We start from the raw sequence: 15,039 nt of genomic DNA on the forward strand, positions 1-15,039 counted from the left end.
TATTCAGCACTGGGCAACTACGCATCCAGGGTTCCAGATCTCAGAACCTTCCAGATGCACCCGGGGATATCAGGTGAGAGTAACACTCTTCTCTTCGTAGGGCTTGGACTGCCTCTTAGGTGTATTATTGATGTTGAACTGGGCCTAAAGATTACCTGCACTGCCGGTTTCCTTCCCCTCCAGGTTGTCGACATATTTCGTGCAGTCACCCCTTTAGACCCCAATGGTCTTGTATATATATTGTGTTGAGTGTGATGTATTGGTTTACCTAGTGTTATTGTGATTCTTTGCTATGGTCTATGTTACAAAGGCCTTGTAATAAATGTGTCTATATTTTTAATATAACACCTGTCTGGAGTAATTTGTAAGTGTCCTTACTTTGTATGTTCATTGAGGTCTTTCAGTCACCCTCACCCCTCCTGAGACTTAGTCTTGACCGCCTGCCAAGGCTACCTTGATTGATCTGGCTTGTCCAGAGGTTACCCTGTTCCAAGAAACTAGGCTGGCCTTCTGAACCTCTGCCCCCCAGGTCAGAGCTCAGAAATCCTTCTTAACACTCTCGCCCGTGATCTGGTCTATTGTCAAAGTACCATCAATGTAAAGCACTTCTCCCCCCTCAAGTTGCTTTTCTCTTACTTTAGGAAGATCAACATACTGCTCCATGTAGGTGGTGCAATCGTGCATGTAGTCCCCCTCCTCTATTGGTTCTGCTACAAATGTCACTGGATTTACAGTCCTGCATCTTACTACATTAATGACTGGATTGGGTAGTATTACCTCATACCCGAAGCCATCTGTGTGGTCAAGGTACTCGTGGGTCATTTGAGTATTGCAAAGATAGCATGCTCCATGAATAGGATGGTACTGCACCCCATTGTAATACTTGCTGACTTCTCTACTGCAAACGCAGCAGAAGCCAGTGCTTGCTCACAGGGGTAATGGCCTCTCATTACTGGGTCTAATTTCCCACTATAGTATGCTAATGGTTTGTGTCCTGAAGTAGTCTTCTGTGTCAGTACAGCAGTCATCACTACTCCATTGTAGTGTGAGAACAATTATCATTTGTCCTGATAATATGGGATCCCTAACACAGGAGCTGTGCATATTGCTTTCTTCAGCTCCTCAAATGCATCTGTCATTTTGTCTGTCCATTGCAGTGTGCCTTCCCTTAGAAAAGTTCTCGTTTATGTGCTGTAGTCAAATACCTGAGCCCTACAATAGTTACAGACACCCAAAAACTGCTGCGTCTGTCTCACTGCTGTAGGTTTTCAGCATCCTACGGATTTCCTCCGCATTTCCTCCGCCCTCTCTCTTTGACCCTCCTGCGAGATATATTGTCCAGCGTACAACACCTCCTTCTGACAATACTGTAATTTTGCCTTATCTACGTTGTACCCTTTCTCTGCTAATACTGTCATCATGTGTACTGAGTCATTTTTGCACTATATTTTTGACTTGCTGCAGATCAAAATGTTGTCAATGTACTGTATGATTATGCTCTCCGGTTGTGCGTTGCCTAGATCCATCTGGAGGACCCTATTGACTCACAGTACCCTTGTGGGAGCCGAGTGTGTTTCCACTTCCGGTTTCTATATAGAAAGGAGGTCAGGTCCTATGTGAACTGGTATAAAGAAGAAGTCATTCTTCAAATCTATTTTTGTGAAGTGGGTAGCTTCCGTGGGGATGCTACACCAAAGTGTCACCTGATTTGAAACCAAAGGGAACTCTGCATCTACAATCTGGTTCAAAGGGCACAAATCCTTTATGAAACACCATGACCCCCGTTGCCTGATTCTGATGGTACGAGAATGTGATGCTTCACTAATGCTGCAATAGGCTTGTAGACGCCCTCATCTACTTCCCTTGACAAGTGAAACTGTTTTGCTCTCTGTAAAATCGCACCTGGTTTAAGCTTCATATTTACCGCTCCTAAACCCTTTCAGAAGCCCCACGTCATAGGGACTTGTGGTCCATAGGGCACTGGGTACCCTCCCCAAGTCTTCCTCAGGAAATCGTGGTGGGGCTTTCTACAACATAGCCATTCTCTGTGCTAATTCCCTATAGTGTATTCTCACCAAATATATAATGCTCATGTCAAAGACCATTTCGTCATCGGATCGATCGCCCTGGTGCAGTTTCTCATCAGTCGGCTCAGTCAACCAGCACCCTTCCCCCACTGCAATCACTGTCCTCCAAGATTGTCCTGTGTCATCTTTCCCATGTAATGTTATCTTGTCTTCCCCCACTATTACCGCCTCAAGTTCTATTGGGACCACTTTCCCCTCAGGCTCATGTAATGGAACTTCTGGCCTGAAATCGCCATAACTTTCCCTGAATCCCTGGAAGCCATGCTATCAATACCTACACTCCATATTGGAACAGTTCAATGTCTGCTGTCACCTCCCTCTGTACCTTGTGCCGACAATATGCCTGTGTAACTTCCCTCACATTCATGTAATGAATTCCTGGTGTTGGTATACATATTTATATATTTTTTTGTCGTTTTGCAAAATAAATAAAAAAATCATTACATCAACAATTCATAAAACATCAATGCAAAACAAAACATGCTCTGTGCGTTTTGGGAAATTCCTTCCCTTCTTCAGGATCTATTATTGCTACTTTTTCATGCATCAAGTTGCTTGTTGCTTTCCAAAACTTGCAAAGAAAACAGAGTATACTTATTTAGTGTGACCATCCTTACATAACCGTACTCTATACATATATTAGGTAATCAATATCTATCATGATTTTTTGTTAATATTCACCTGGTGTCAGTCTGTTGAGCGCACTCCAAACTGTAAGGACTATGTTCAGAGAGTGATATTATAGCTGATAAAGTTGACCAGAAAATCCAGTAATCCCCAATGAGTAGAAAACAAAAATGTAAGCTACTTGGTCTATTCAAAACTAGTTGTTCTTCTTAGCTACCACATCCCTTAGTATGCTCACCTCTAGTGGAGGATGTGTCTTGCTTTTTGTTCTACCAAACGAGGAATACTTTTGTGTTGATGACCCTTTCTTATTCAACTACGTAATGTTGTGACCAATGGTGTAAAATATATTGTGCTTAACGCACTCAGTTTCCCCTGGTTTCTTAACAATGCATTACCGGTGTTCCAGAATATGTAGATCACACGATTCTGTTTAATGAGGCCTACCTGTTTCCTGTGTCCTCTCGCGTCTGATCGGTTTGCCGACTGAGTCTCGGTCGATTTAAAAATGGCCGCTATTTACTGCATGCGCTCATCACATTGTGGCGTGAAGAAGTTATGTGCGTAACTCGATTCAGGATGCTCCGAATGTTTTAAAATAAACCCTTCAATGCGGATCGTGAAGTTAAGTATGATTCATACTGAAAATGGAACCTCTGATATCTAGGAATCTCCCTGAGGGGCAGTAATGGACTGTTGTCTGGAATCACGATGTCTATGAGAAATGCCTAACCTGATCTAAGTTCATTAAAGAGATTTCTTAAGTACATCTAGCTGCGCGACTGTTGAGAAGGGAATTATAATGCAAATCGCTTTTCATTAAAAGGTAAATTCAATGTTGTTGACTACTCCAGGTGCAATATTAATGAAATCCCATGCTTCCATTCTAATATTTGTCCTAATAGTCTAAGTACCGTACAGTTTCCCACTCCAAAATACTACATTGTTGCTAAATACATACAAGTATCTTTGTTTGGTAATGCAGAAATGGTTTCACTCTATGTTAGACTTTATAAGTCTCCGCACATAATATAGACCATTGTTCAATAAAGTGTACATCTATCTAGATGTCTGCTATAGATTTACATCAGATTTAGTTTTCACAAAAAAGCCCCCAAATAGAAATCTTCATTTATCCCCCCTGGGGGTAAGGCTGTTCAGTTTTTCTATCCAGATTAATTCCCTCTGATCCAATTTCTTTCCAATTTTGCCTCCCCTTTGTGGTTTCTGTACCACTTGCAGTATGATGGTTTCTGATGCGCTCAACAGACTGACACCAGGTGAATATTAACAAAAAATCATGATAGATATTGATTACCTAATATATGTCTAGAGTACGGTTATTTAAGGATGTTCAGACTAAATAAGTATACTCTGTTTTCTTTTTAAGTTTTTGAAAGCAACAAGAAACATGACGCATGAAAAAGTATCAATAATAGCTCCGAAGAAGGCAAGGAATTTCCCGAAACGCGTAGAGCAAGTCATTTCCTGCATTGATGTTTTATGAATTGTTGATGTAATGAATTTTTGATTTATTGTGCAAAATGACAATAAATATATGAATATATACAATAAAGTCTCGGGTATTACTACTTTCTTGTGAACAATCATAATTACTGATCTATAAATTGTGGAATAAAGTGACTACAGAAAGAAATTGATCAAGATGGTCTAAAATATTGATTGGACTACATTACAATTTGCGAGTGTTCCACAAGGTTGTGGACACCTGTTTGTTTAACTATTGACACAACCTAGTGTCAGGGTTGTTTTTCTCCCCTGCACCCTACTACTAATTTAAGAAACTTTATATTTTTTGATTAACAAAAGGTGTGCTCCGGGTCCATAGGGATTAGCACTATTGTTGGTATAATTACATCCCTGTCCCTGTGAACGGGTTGCCTCTCCACAACAGTCATTCCACGAACTTCCGAATGGGAGTCGGTCCTATAGAGTCTGTGAGTATCGGGATCCCAGCACCCTGCTGTGCCACTTGTGGTGGCTGCATGTGTCCCTGAATCTGCGGTGCAGGTTGTGCCTGTGGGTATGGCTGTACGGGTCCCTGTATTTGTGGTGCCTGTGTCATAGGCCGATATGCATGCATGTATGTGTCTCAGGTCTGTGCCTGTCGCAGTATTTGGTCCTGGGTATAATAGTCAGGCTGTTCTGCCCAATATGTGGGTTGGTGCAGCATTCCCCCATTCTGTGGCATCCCACCTCTGCTTCTGCACACTCGAGAGATCTGCCCTGTCTGTCCACACACCCAACACAGTGGTGGCCCCCTATATGTCTCTGATAGCCCCCCCTGAAGTCCATCTGGTCCTTGCTGCATTTGATGTCCATACCCTCATCCCCTGGGTGCTCCACCTCTCCCTCTGACCCCTTGGTGCAAAGCCTCCCCCTTGCGGGTGGCACTGTGTGCTGCGCATGTGGCGCACCTGCTCCCTCTGCACTGGTTACCACCGCCACTTCCACTGTGTACTTTGATAATTCCTTTGCACTAGGTTCGCTTCCTCCTCGTTTCTGTCCTCACGCTTTTTCCTTGCGATCTCTTGCATTAGCCTGCAATAGTGTACTATAGTCAGCTACATTTCTGAACACAGTTTGGCCTCCATTCCCGCAGGTTTCTTAAGCTGCCTTTGCACTTGTTCAGGTAAATCCTGACACAATATGTGATAAAATAATCCCAGTGTTTTATACCAGCCTCCATTTCTCTTGAATAGCTTCAATACATTGAAGGGGATCCTCGTCCTCCCTCATTTTGCGTGCCATGAACGCGCTAATGTCTGAGGTATCTGGGTACTGTATCCTCAGAGAGTGCCACATGGACGCTCAACAATTATTGAACGGCGAACCTTTGTGCATCGTGTTCTGTAGTGTTACTCCGGGGTAACCTGCTCTTTTCCCTACATCGCCTGCAATGTGCCTGAGAATCGCTGAGAGCAAATTCTTCATGTTACCCACCGCTAATGTCGCCCCTGCTGTCAGTCTTTCTAGCTCATGTATCCACTTCCCAGCCCCTGCAGTCAACGATGGTAACTTACATCTTAAAGTGTCTTTGTCCATCTTCTGAGCTGATATATAGTGAGGTCGCCCCCTTCCTTTTCTAGTAGTGGACACTGTGCCAGTCCTATCTCTCTACTTTGTCTCCCCATATATTTGGTGGCGGTAAATGCCCTGGTCATCTCTCCTTTCCTCCACCCTGGCAGATCCCTAAGACTATGTGCATATGGGGTGATGTTTCCTGTGCTATGCGATATATGTTTTAGCCGATGCAGCCGTCCCCTCTCCATCTTCCTTTAGTCTGTTTATGTCTTTGCCGTCTCCCGATACTAGGTCTCTATCTGGGTTTATTTCCTGTGCGCAGTGAGAGCGTCTCTCCTCTTCGTCATCCTCCCTCCCCGATAAGTCATTGTCTGACCCTGTGTCCCCAGCGATAAAGTCAATGTCTTCCTGGAAGCTAAGCCTTCTTAACACTGCATCTCCCTGCTGCCCTCCTCCCGATTGACCTGTACTTCCGTGTTCCCCCCTCATGGAGAAATTGATCTTGTTTCTGTCTATCCGTGGGGTAGCCCTGCTACTCTTCCCGCTTATGTCTTGTTTTCTCCTCACTTGTGTCTCCTTTTTCCTTATCATCACTAAAACATGCTAAACCTATCTTTACTTGTGCCGCCCTTAAGGCGCACCCCTCCTCTTCTTTGCATTGTCACTCCCTAAGGAGTCGTTTGATCTCTAACTTCCTCTTATCCTTCTTTATTGGCACTTGCCTTTGCCTTTCCCTTTCTTCTTCTGCCTTTCTTTTTGCCATGTCCTCAAGCTATCGCTGTCTTCTGGCTTCCCGCGCCTCAGCTCTCATGCTTCTACCTTCTGTTTCTCTCTGGACACCCTTTCATTCTCTTCCCTTTTCCGTCTTTCTACTTCCTTCTTTATTATTGCCCATTCTCTCGCATCTGCGTCTTTGTTACTTGCTACTTGTTACTGCGCTGCCTTGGTTGTCTGCTCAGCCTAGCCTTGCCCCTACTTCTTACTATAAGTTGGAGGTGTAAATGTGGGATTGGTGTTACCTGCCACTGCTTTTAATTCCCTCGTGGGGTATAATCCCTGGTTTCCCGCTGCAGCTCCTTTGCTCTCTGTTTGAGGAGGGGGAATCAAGGGTGATTCACCCTCTGCCGCTCGCTGGCTCAGCAACCATTATCACTATGCCAGGTCCCCTTTCTCATCCTGAAACATTTTCCATAACTCTAATATGACCATCCATTTGCATCTGATCTATTGATGAGACCTCTGTCGCCTCGAAACCTTCAACTAGATGCGGTCTGAATGGCTGTCTGAGAGAATATCTTGCGTCATATCTTTGATACATTGGTGTAGTCAGTGACAGTCCAAACAGCGAGTTACACCTTTCATTCTTCATCCTGCAAGTCGTCAATTGCATAGGGGTCATAAGGGCCATTTCAGGGACCCTCTATTCACTTTGGCGAAAGAAAGGAGAGGATCTTAGCATTATCTAAATGTATCCATCCTCTACCTACAGGAGTTTTAAGCATGTTTTTCATGTCAACAAGCAATAGACTAGTGCATGATTGTGTAGCTTCACGAATGGATGCACATTTGCTTCATGGCTAATCTGGCTATGTCGTGATGTCTCTAATGAAGTCATTGATAACTGGCTATATTGGCAGTCAACCTGGTCCATTGATGAGACCTCTGTCTCTTCAAAAATGGCTGTCTGGAAGAATATTTCTTGTCATATCTGTGATACATTGGTGCAGTCGACTGGCCCAACAGCAAAGTACACCTTTCATTCTGCGAGTTGGCGGTCGCATAGGGGTCATATTGACCATTCCTGGTACCCTCTCTACAGTTAAATAAGTAACTTCAACCTCCCCGGTCAGCTCAGTTGAAGGAGCCGGCCAGAGGGTTTATGGTCTGATAAGTATTGCAGACGGCAGATGTAATCTCCTGAATGCATGGGAGCTTGGGAGAGGGGTTTCACCATTTGTTTTTGGTCAGCAGCAAGACATGGGGTGAGTTAATGCCCATGGCTAACGTAATTGAATCCAGGAGTTTCAATTGTATTTTCAGATATGCTGTGTGCGATGAAGTGGCAGTTATTCAGATTAGAATGTTCCAATGGTTCCAGTGATCTGGGTAATGAGATGGTTATCGCTAATTCAAGGAGAACTCGTTTACCCAGCCTTCTTCATATTGCTTGAAAAATGTATGGAAACCATGTGATTAAAATGTAAGGTTAAAAGGGCTTAGGCCAGTTATTACTAGTAATGAGTGTCTGTATACAAATGTTTAACTAGTTGATGAAGTCATGGCCTACCAAATACATGGTTTGTTGAGACTTGGGTTAGTTTGGTCCTACAGCACCATCTAACGGCTTCCCGGGTGATAGTAGAATAAACTTGCTTCATGTACAAAACATGCACTTGTTCCTCAGGTGGTGGGCCTGCTTGGGTTAAGGCGATTAAATGGCCTGCCCGCACAAATTATATATTAGCGCCTCGGTGTCTATGGGCTGCAGTGCGCTCTACAAATGTAAAAAATAAATAAAATACTGTCGACTGGATTGACAAGGTCAAGGAAGCAGCAGCAATTTAACAGGCTCTGGCGGTTGTTAGAAGGGCTGGCAACGTCCTTATTGGTCCCCTCCTGGGATACTTCTGTTCCAGTGGTCGACTCTTAGTTTCATCTACAGGACTTCAGAATGTATCCAGGAACACTGAGTCCACAAATCATGTCCCATTGTCATGATCTCTGCTTCCAAAAGGTCAGGGTTTTCCCAACTCCCTGGAAGCAGATCCATAACCCAGGTTCCGAGTGCCAACCAGTCCCAATTGGGACCTTTTGGACCCAGTCCTGGCGCCAGTGGCACCAGGCTCATAAATATGCCCAGTCCCAGCGCTGGAAGCGCCGGGCTCATAATGCTTGGGTGGACTTACCTGCAGCAGACCATGCTGCTTACTTGCCTGCCAGTTGAGCCTCTGATCCTCTTCTGTTTGGAACTACTTTTCCTGTTGGGTGGGGCAGGAGCCACTCCCTAGATTCAGAACATTGGAACTCTTCTGGAAAGCAGGAACTCTTTTCGTACCTAGGCGTGGCTGTGGAAGGAGACACCTAAGCACTACAGGAGGCTATTTAAACCACACCCGATGGATGAATCTTGCTTTGCGTTATTCTGCATCCTCTGCAGCAGAACGCTCATCGTGTCTTCTGCATCTGATCCTGGGCCTAAGGAAAAAGGCTTACCATCCTGAATCCAGTCTTCAGCAACACCTATAAAGACAAGAAAGAACAGGTTAGCATTACGGTCTTCAGTGACAGCTCTTCACTTACCTGGTCCATCGACTGTCACCAACGCCTCGCGCTGCATTCCGGCATCTGAAAGACAAAGGCTTACCTACTCTTCGTGCGCTCCGGAGGTCTTCACACTGCATTCCGCCATCTGAAAGACAAAAGCTTACCAACTCTTCGCAAGCTCCGGAGGCCTTCGGCGCTGCATCCCGCATCTGAAAGACAAAACAAGGTGCATTTAAAGACATTGGGGAACTTTAATACTCACGTGCCATTACTCCTTTCCACATCTAACCCAGTGGGTATTCCGGCACCCTGCAGCCGCTCTGAACTTGTACCTGCAAAATAAAAAGACAGTTAGAGCGCATCGTGAAGCAGGCAACAAGCGCTTACTTATGTGCTTCCAGGCGCTTCTATTCATCACACGGGCTCCATCTTCAACTCACTTCAGCCCGTCATCCGCCATCGCCGGAACCCTGCAAAACAAGAAACATCATTACTAAAGACTTTAAAGACATTAGAATTATTCGAAACTTACCGTTCGTGCAGTAAACGACGGACAGCAGTCCTCTGAAGTCAAGAGGCCTGCTCCCCTTATCCAGTGAAGAAACTGGTTACAGCACCCTGCCCTGAGGCAGATGGAGAGCACGGCGTTCACTTACCTAAGGTGAGAGCGTTAACCTTTGGGGTTCTACAGGAGAAGAGAAAGGGAAGAAGAGAGAGACATTCAATAACCCAGTTCCTTAATCCCATATTTTCTATCTGCAGACATCTTACCCTTCGAGTCAGACATACAGTGCACAGAGGTCCAGCCCAAAGAGCCAGCCGTGTGTTACACATCACCTTTGAAGATACGGTATACGCCCAGTCAAGACCGGCGCCTCTACGGGAATCAGGTGAGCGTTACAGAACGCAAAGCCCACCACAAAACTCCCGTCCAGGCGCTATGGAAACCTCGGATACCGACCAGCTAGCCCAGTTACTTGGGGAACTAAGGGCAGAAGTGCATGCAGCCCGTCAGGAAACGAACGCTCTAAGAAGGGAACTGATTATTTCCAAGGAGCGAACAGATGATCTCGCTAGACAATTGCTACACTCACAAGCCGGACAGACCCCGTTACCCGCATCTGGGGGAAATCTTCCTTCTACATCTTCTATGAATCCAGTGCAGATCAACCTACCTGGAAATGTACCTCTGGCTCCGCCCGAACGATTTTCTGGTGACCCAAAGAGGTTTGCAGTATTTATCAATCAGTGCCGGTTGCATTTCTTATGCCGGCCAGCAGCCTTTCCAACTGATCAAGCTAAAGTAGCTTTCGTGCTTTCATACCTTAGTGGCAATGCGGCAGACTGGTCGATCCCTCTAGTAAATCAAGATGATCCGGTCCTCCATGATTTTCAATCTTTTCAGCTCAGTATGGAAAAACTGTTCGCAAGACATTCACAGGGGCAGGCCTTGGACAATGAGCTTCTTTCGTTGCGACAAGGTAATCAAGACCTTTTGGCTTATATTGCATCTTTCAACAGACTGATAGTGGAAACTCAATGGCCTGAGGACAAAAGGATTACGCTGTTTTATAGAGGTCTACGTGGAGAGCTCAAAGATGTGTTATCCCAAGTAGTGAATCCCCCACAAGATTGTTCGGCCTATATAGACTTAGTCGTTCAAATAGATCACAGACTGCAGAACAGGAAGGCCGATCGTTCCAAGTTTGATGCTCAAGTATTTTCCAAACCGCCAACTTCTTCCAAAGGAGTAGACTCCGGGGAACCCATGCAAATAGGGGGTCTGAAAGGTCCTCTAACACAAAAGGAGCGGGAAAGGAGAAAACAGTTGCAATTATGCCTCTATTGCGGAAACTCAGGGCACTTTCTTCGAGACTGTCCGGTGAAACCTGCCAAGAAGGCAGTAGGAGCTACAGTTACCAAAGTTACAAACTCTGAGCATGGAAATGACCTCGCCCGACAAGAATAGAGGTCCTCTTGCCGAGCGTGAAAACCAGTTCCGTGACCTCGCATTTCGTGATACCTATGGTCCTCATTAGCCCTGATAATCCGGATCGATTACATGCAATTGAAGCTTACGTCGACAGCGGTGCCATCGGCAATTATGTGGATCATGAAATGGTTTTGAGGATGAATCTAACTCTTTGTCCCAAGGCTGTAAAGGACGTCATTACTATGGTGGATGGTACGGAGATAGCCTCCGGGCCAGTAACGCATACCACTCAAGAGGTGACGCTAGTAAGTCAAGATGGACACCATGAGAAGATTGTGTTCGATGTGATCAAGGCCCCTCAGTTTCAGATTATTCTAGGAATACCTTGGTTAGAGAAACACAATCCTCTGATGGATTGGCGAGAAAGAACGGTCCAGTTTCCAGAATGTGTCTCTACTTGTCACCCTCCACCTGGTGTTGCACTGGCAGCAATTTCTTCAATGACTCCCCAGTTACCTCCCGAATACCTAGAATACCAAGATGTTTTCCGGAAGGATCAGGCTAACTCTCTACCTCCTCATAGGTCTTATGACTGCCAGATAGACCTGATACCTGGATCTACTCCTCCTTGTAGTAGAATTTATGCCCTCACCGAGCCTGAGAACCTTCACCTTCGACAATACCTGGATCAATACCTGGCAAATGGGTTTATTCGTCCTTCCAAGTCCCCTGCTTCTTCAGCTTTGTTCTTCGTTCCAAAAAAGGAAGGAGACCTTAGAACTTGTATAGATTATCGCTCCCTGAACCAGATCACCGTTAAGAATAAATATCCGTTACCTTTGATCCCTGAACTCCTGGACCAAGTCAGAAAAGCGTGCATATATACAAAGCTGGATCTTAGAGGAGCTTACCACTTGGTACGAGTAAAAGAGGGCGATGACTGGAAGACGGCCTTCCGCACCAAGTATGGGCTATTTGAATATCAGGTCATGCCCTTCGGACTTTGCAATGCCCCGGCCGCCTTTCAATATTTTATGAACGATGTCCTCATAGAGCTCATAGATGTGTGTGTTGTTGTTTACATTGACGACATCCTTGTTTATTCTTCATCGGAATCTGAACATCGGAAACACGTGAAAATGGTCCTCGAAAGATTGCGTCAACACAAACTTTTCGCTAAGTTGGAAAAATGTGTTTTCAACGTGACTGAAGTTGAATTCTTGGGATTCATATTATCACCTGGCGGAGTGCGTATGGATTCAAAGAAGGTTGATGCAGTTCTCAAATGGCAATCACCATCCTCCGTAAAAGGTGTGCAAAGCATGTTAGGCTTCGCTAACTTTTACCGCAGGTTTATCCCCGAATTCTCTCGAATAGTCCAGCCCATCACTGCCTTGTTAAAGAAAAACAAACGTTTTGAATGGTCTACTGAGGCGGAACAAGCTTTCCAGGATTTGAAGACTAAATTTATCTCTGCACCAATCTTAAAACACCCTCGCCCCGAACTCCCCTACATCATGGAAACTGATGCTTCAAGCCTTGCCATGGGGGCAGTTCTATCACAAAAGGACCCGGTAACCAATCAGTTGCATCCCGTGGCATTTTGGTCCCGCAAATTCTCGCCTCCTGAAATCAATTACACGATTACTGACAAGGAACTTCTGGCTATCAAGTCTGCCTTTAAGGCTTGGCGGCATTATCTGCTGGGGGCCCGACACACCGTTACTGTGATTACGGATCACCGAAACCTGCAATATTTGAAAACCGCAAAAGCCCAATCCTCTAGACAACTCCGTTGGGCATTATTCTTTGCCGAGTTTGACTTCATAATTACCTATCGACCTGGTACAAAGAACGGTAAAGATGATGCCCTTTCTCGGATGGGAGTGGAAGAACACTTGATCAACCCTAAACCTGTACCAATTATTCCCGAACAAAGAATTCTGGGTGTAATCGCCACATAATCCATAGCGGAAGTTAAGGATAAAGCCAGGCAACTTGTAACTCCAGCAGACATACAGAATTGGCATCTGCAGGGAAAGGACTTTGCAGTAAAGGACAACTTATTGTATTTCCAAGAACGATTATACCTACCCAGCACAGATTTACAGAAAAAAGTAATCTCTTGTTATCACGATTCTTTAATGGAAGGACATCCCGGTATGGCCAAGACCTCAGAAAAGATCAAGCGCTACTTCTGGTGGCCGTCTTGGAAAAAAGATATCAGAGACTTTATAATGTCCTGTGGAGTATGCGCCCAAAACAAGAGTCAAAAGGAAAGACCAGCAGACCTCTTACGCCCTATTGACATCCCACCTCGCCCTTGGCATACGCTTTCTATGGACTTCATCACCGATCTACCTCCATGCTCCGGATACAATACGATTCTAGTAATCGTGGACTTATTCTCCAAGATGGCGCATTTCATCCCGCTCAAAGGCTTGCCAACAGCAGCAACTCTGGCCCGAGAATTTCTCGAAAACATCGTCCGACTGCACGGTTTTCCTTCGGTTCTAATTTCGGATCGAGGTAGTCAATTTATTTCTCATTTTTGGCGAAGTTGCTGTCGGTCGGCTCAAATTGATGTGAGACTATCGACCAGTCACCACCCTCAGACCGACGGACAAACCGAGAGGACCAATCAAACTCTGGAACAGTATTTATGCTGCATGCTGCAACAAACTGAAAAAACTTGGAAAGACATCCTTTGGATAGCCGAATATGCCTACAATAACTCTGTCCATTCGGGAACTGGGAAAACCCCGTTTTTTCTTTTGTACGGCAGTCACCCTCGAACCTCGGAGTTGGATCCCCTCCAAGATCTTGAAACACCAGCAGTAGACTACCTGCATTCTACAATCACCCAAGCCTTTAAGGAAGCTGTTTCTCACCTTGAAAGGGCTAAAGAACAATACAAGAAAGGAGCAGATCAACATCGGAAGGAAGCCCCTCAATATCAAGTAGGGGATCAAGTCTGGTTATCCACCAAATATCTACCTCTAAAAGGGCCACGCACATTCAACCCAAGATACCTTGGTCCCTATTCCATCACTACCATAGTAAACCCAGTAGCGGTCAAGTTGGACTTGCCCCCGCACATGAAGATACATCCGGTCTTCCACGTCTCTCTATTAAAACCTGTGCAACCTCAAACCCGACTAACTAAATCTCCAAAACCTATCCTAGTTGATGGAGAACTCGAGTTTGAAGTCAAAAGCATTCTGGACTCCAAGATCTCCAAATCTAAACTATTTTACCTAATTGACTGGAAAGGCTACGGCCCCCCAAGAGAGATCCTGGGAACCTGCTGAATACGTCCACGCTTCTCGCCTAATCAAAAGATTTCACCGAACATTTCCTGACAAGCCAAAACCCCCGGAGAAGCCCGGTTTGGGAGGGGCCTTGAGGGGGGGGGTACTGTCATGTTCTCTGCTTCCAAAAGGTCAGGGTTTTCTCAACTCCCTGGAAGCAGATCCATAACCCAGGTTCCGAGTGCCAACCAGTCCCAATTGGGACCTTTTGGACCCAGTCCTGGCGCCAGTGGCACCAGGCTCATAAATATGCCCAGTCCCTGCGCTGGAAGCGCCGGGCTCATAATGCTTGGGTGGACTTACCTGCAGCAGACCATGCTGCTTACTTGCCTGCCAGTTGAGCCTCTGATCCTCTTCTATTTGGAACTACTTTTCCTGTTGGGTGGGGCAGGAGCCACTCCCTAGATTCAGAACACTGGAACTCTTCTGGAAAGCAGGAACTCTTTTCTTACCTAGGCGTGGCTGTGGAAGGAGACACCTAAGCACTACAGGAGGCTATTTAAACCACACCCGATGGATGAATCTTGCTTTGCGTTATTCTGCATCCTCTGCAGCAGAACGCTCATCGTGTCTTCTGCATCTGATCCTGGGCCTAAGGAAAAAGGCTTACCATCCTGAATCCAGTCTTCAGCAACACCTATAAAGACAAGAAAGAACAGGTTAGCATTACGGTCTTCAGTGACAGCTCTTCACTTACCTGGTCCATCGGCTGTCACCAACGCCTCGCGCTGCATTCCGGCATCTGAAAGACAAAGGCTTACCTACTCTTCGT

The sequence above is a fragment of the Ambystoma mexicanum genome, chromosome 8, assembly GCF_040938575.1.
Source record: "Ambystoma mexicanum isolate Mex_15411 chromosome 8, UKY_AmexF1_1, whole genome shotgun sequence".
NCBI lineage: Eukaryota > Metazoa > Chordata > Amphibia > Caudata > Ambystomatidae > Ambystoma > Ambystoma mexicanum.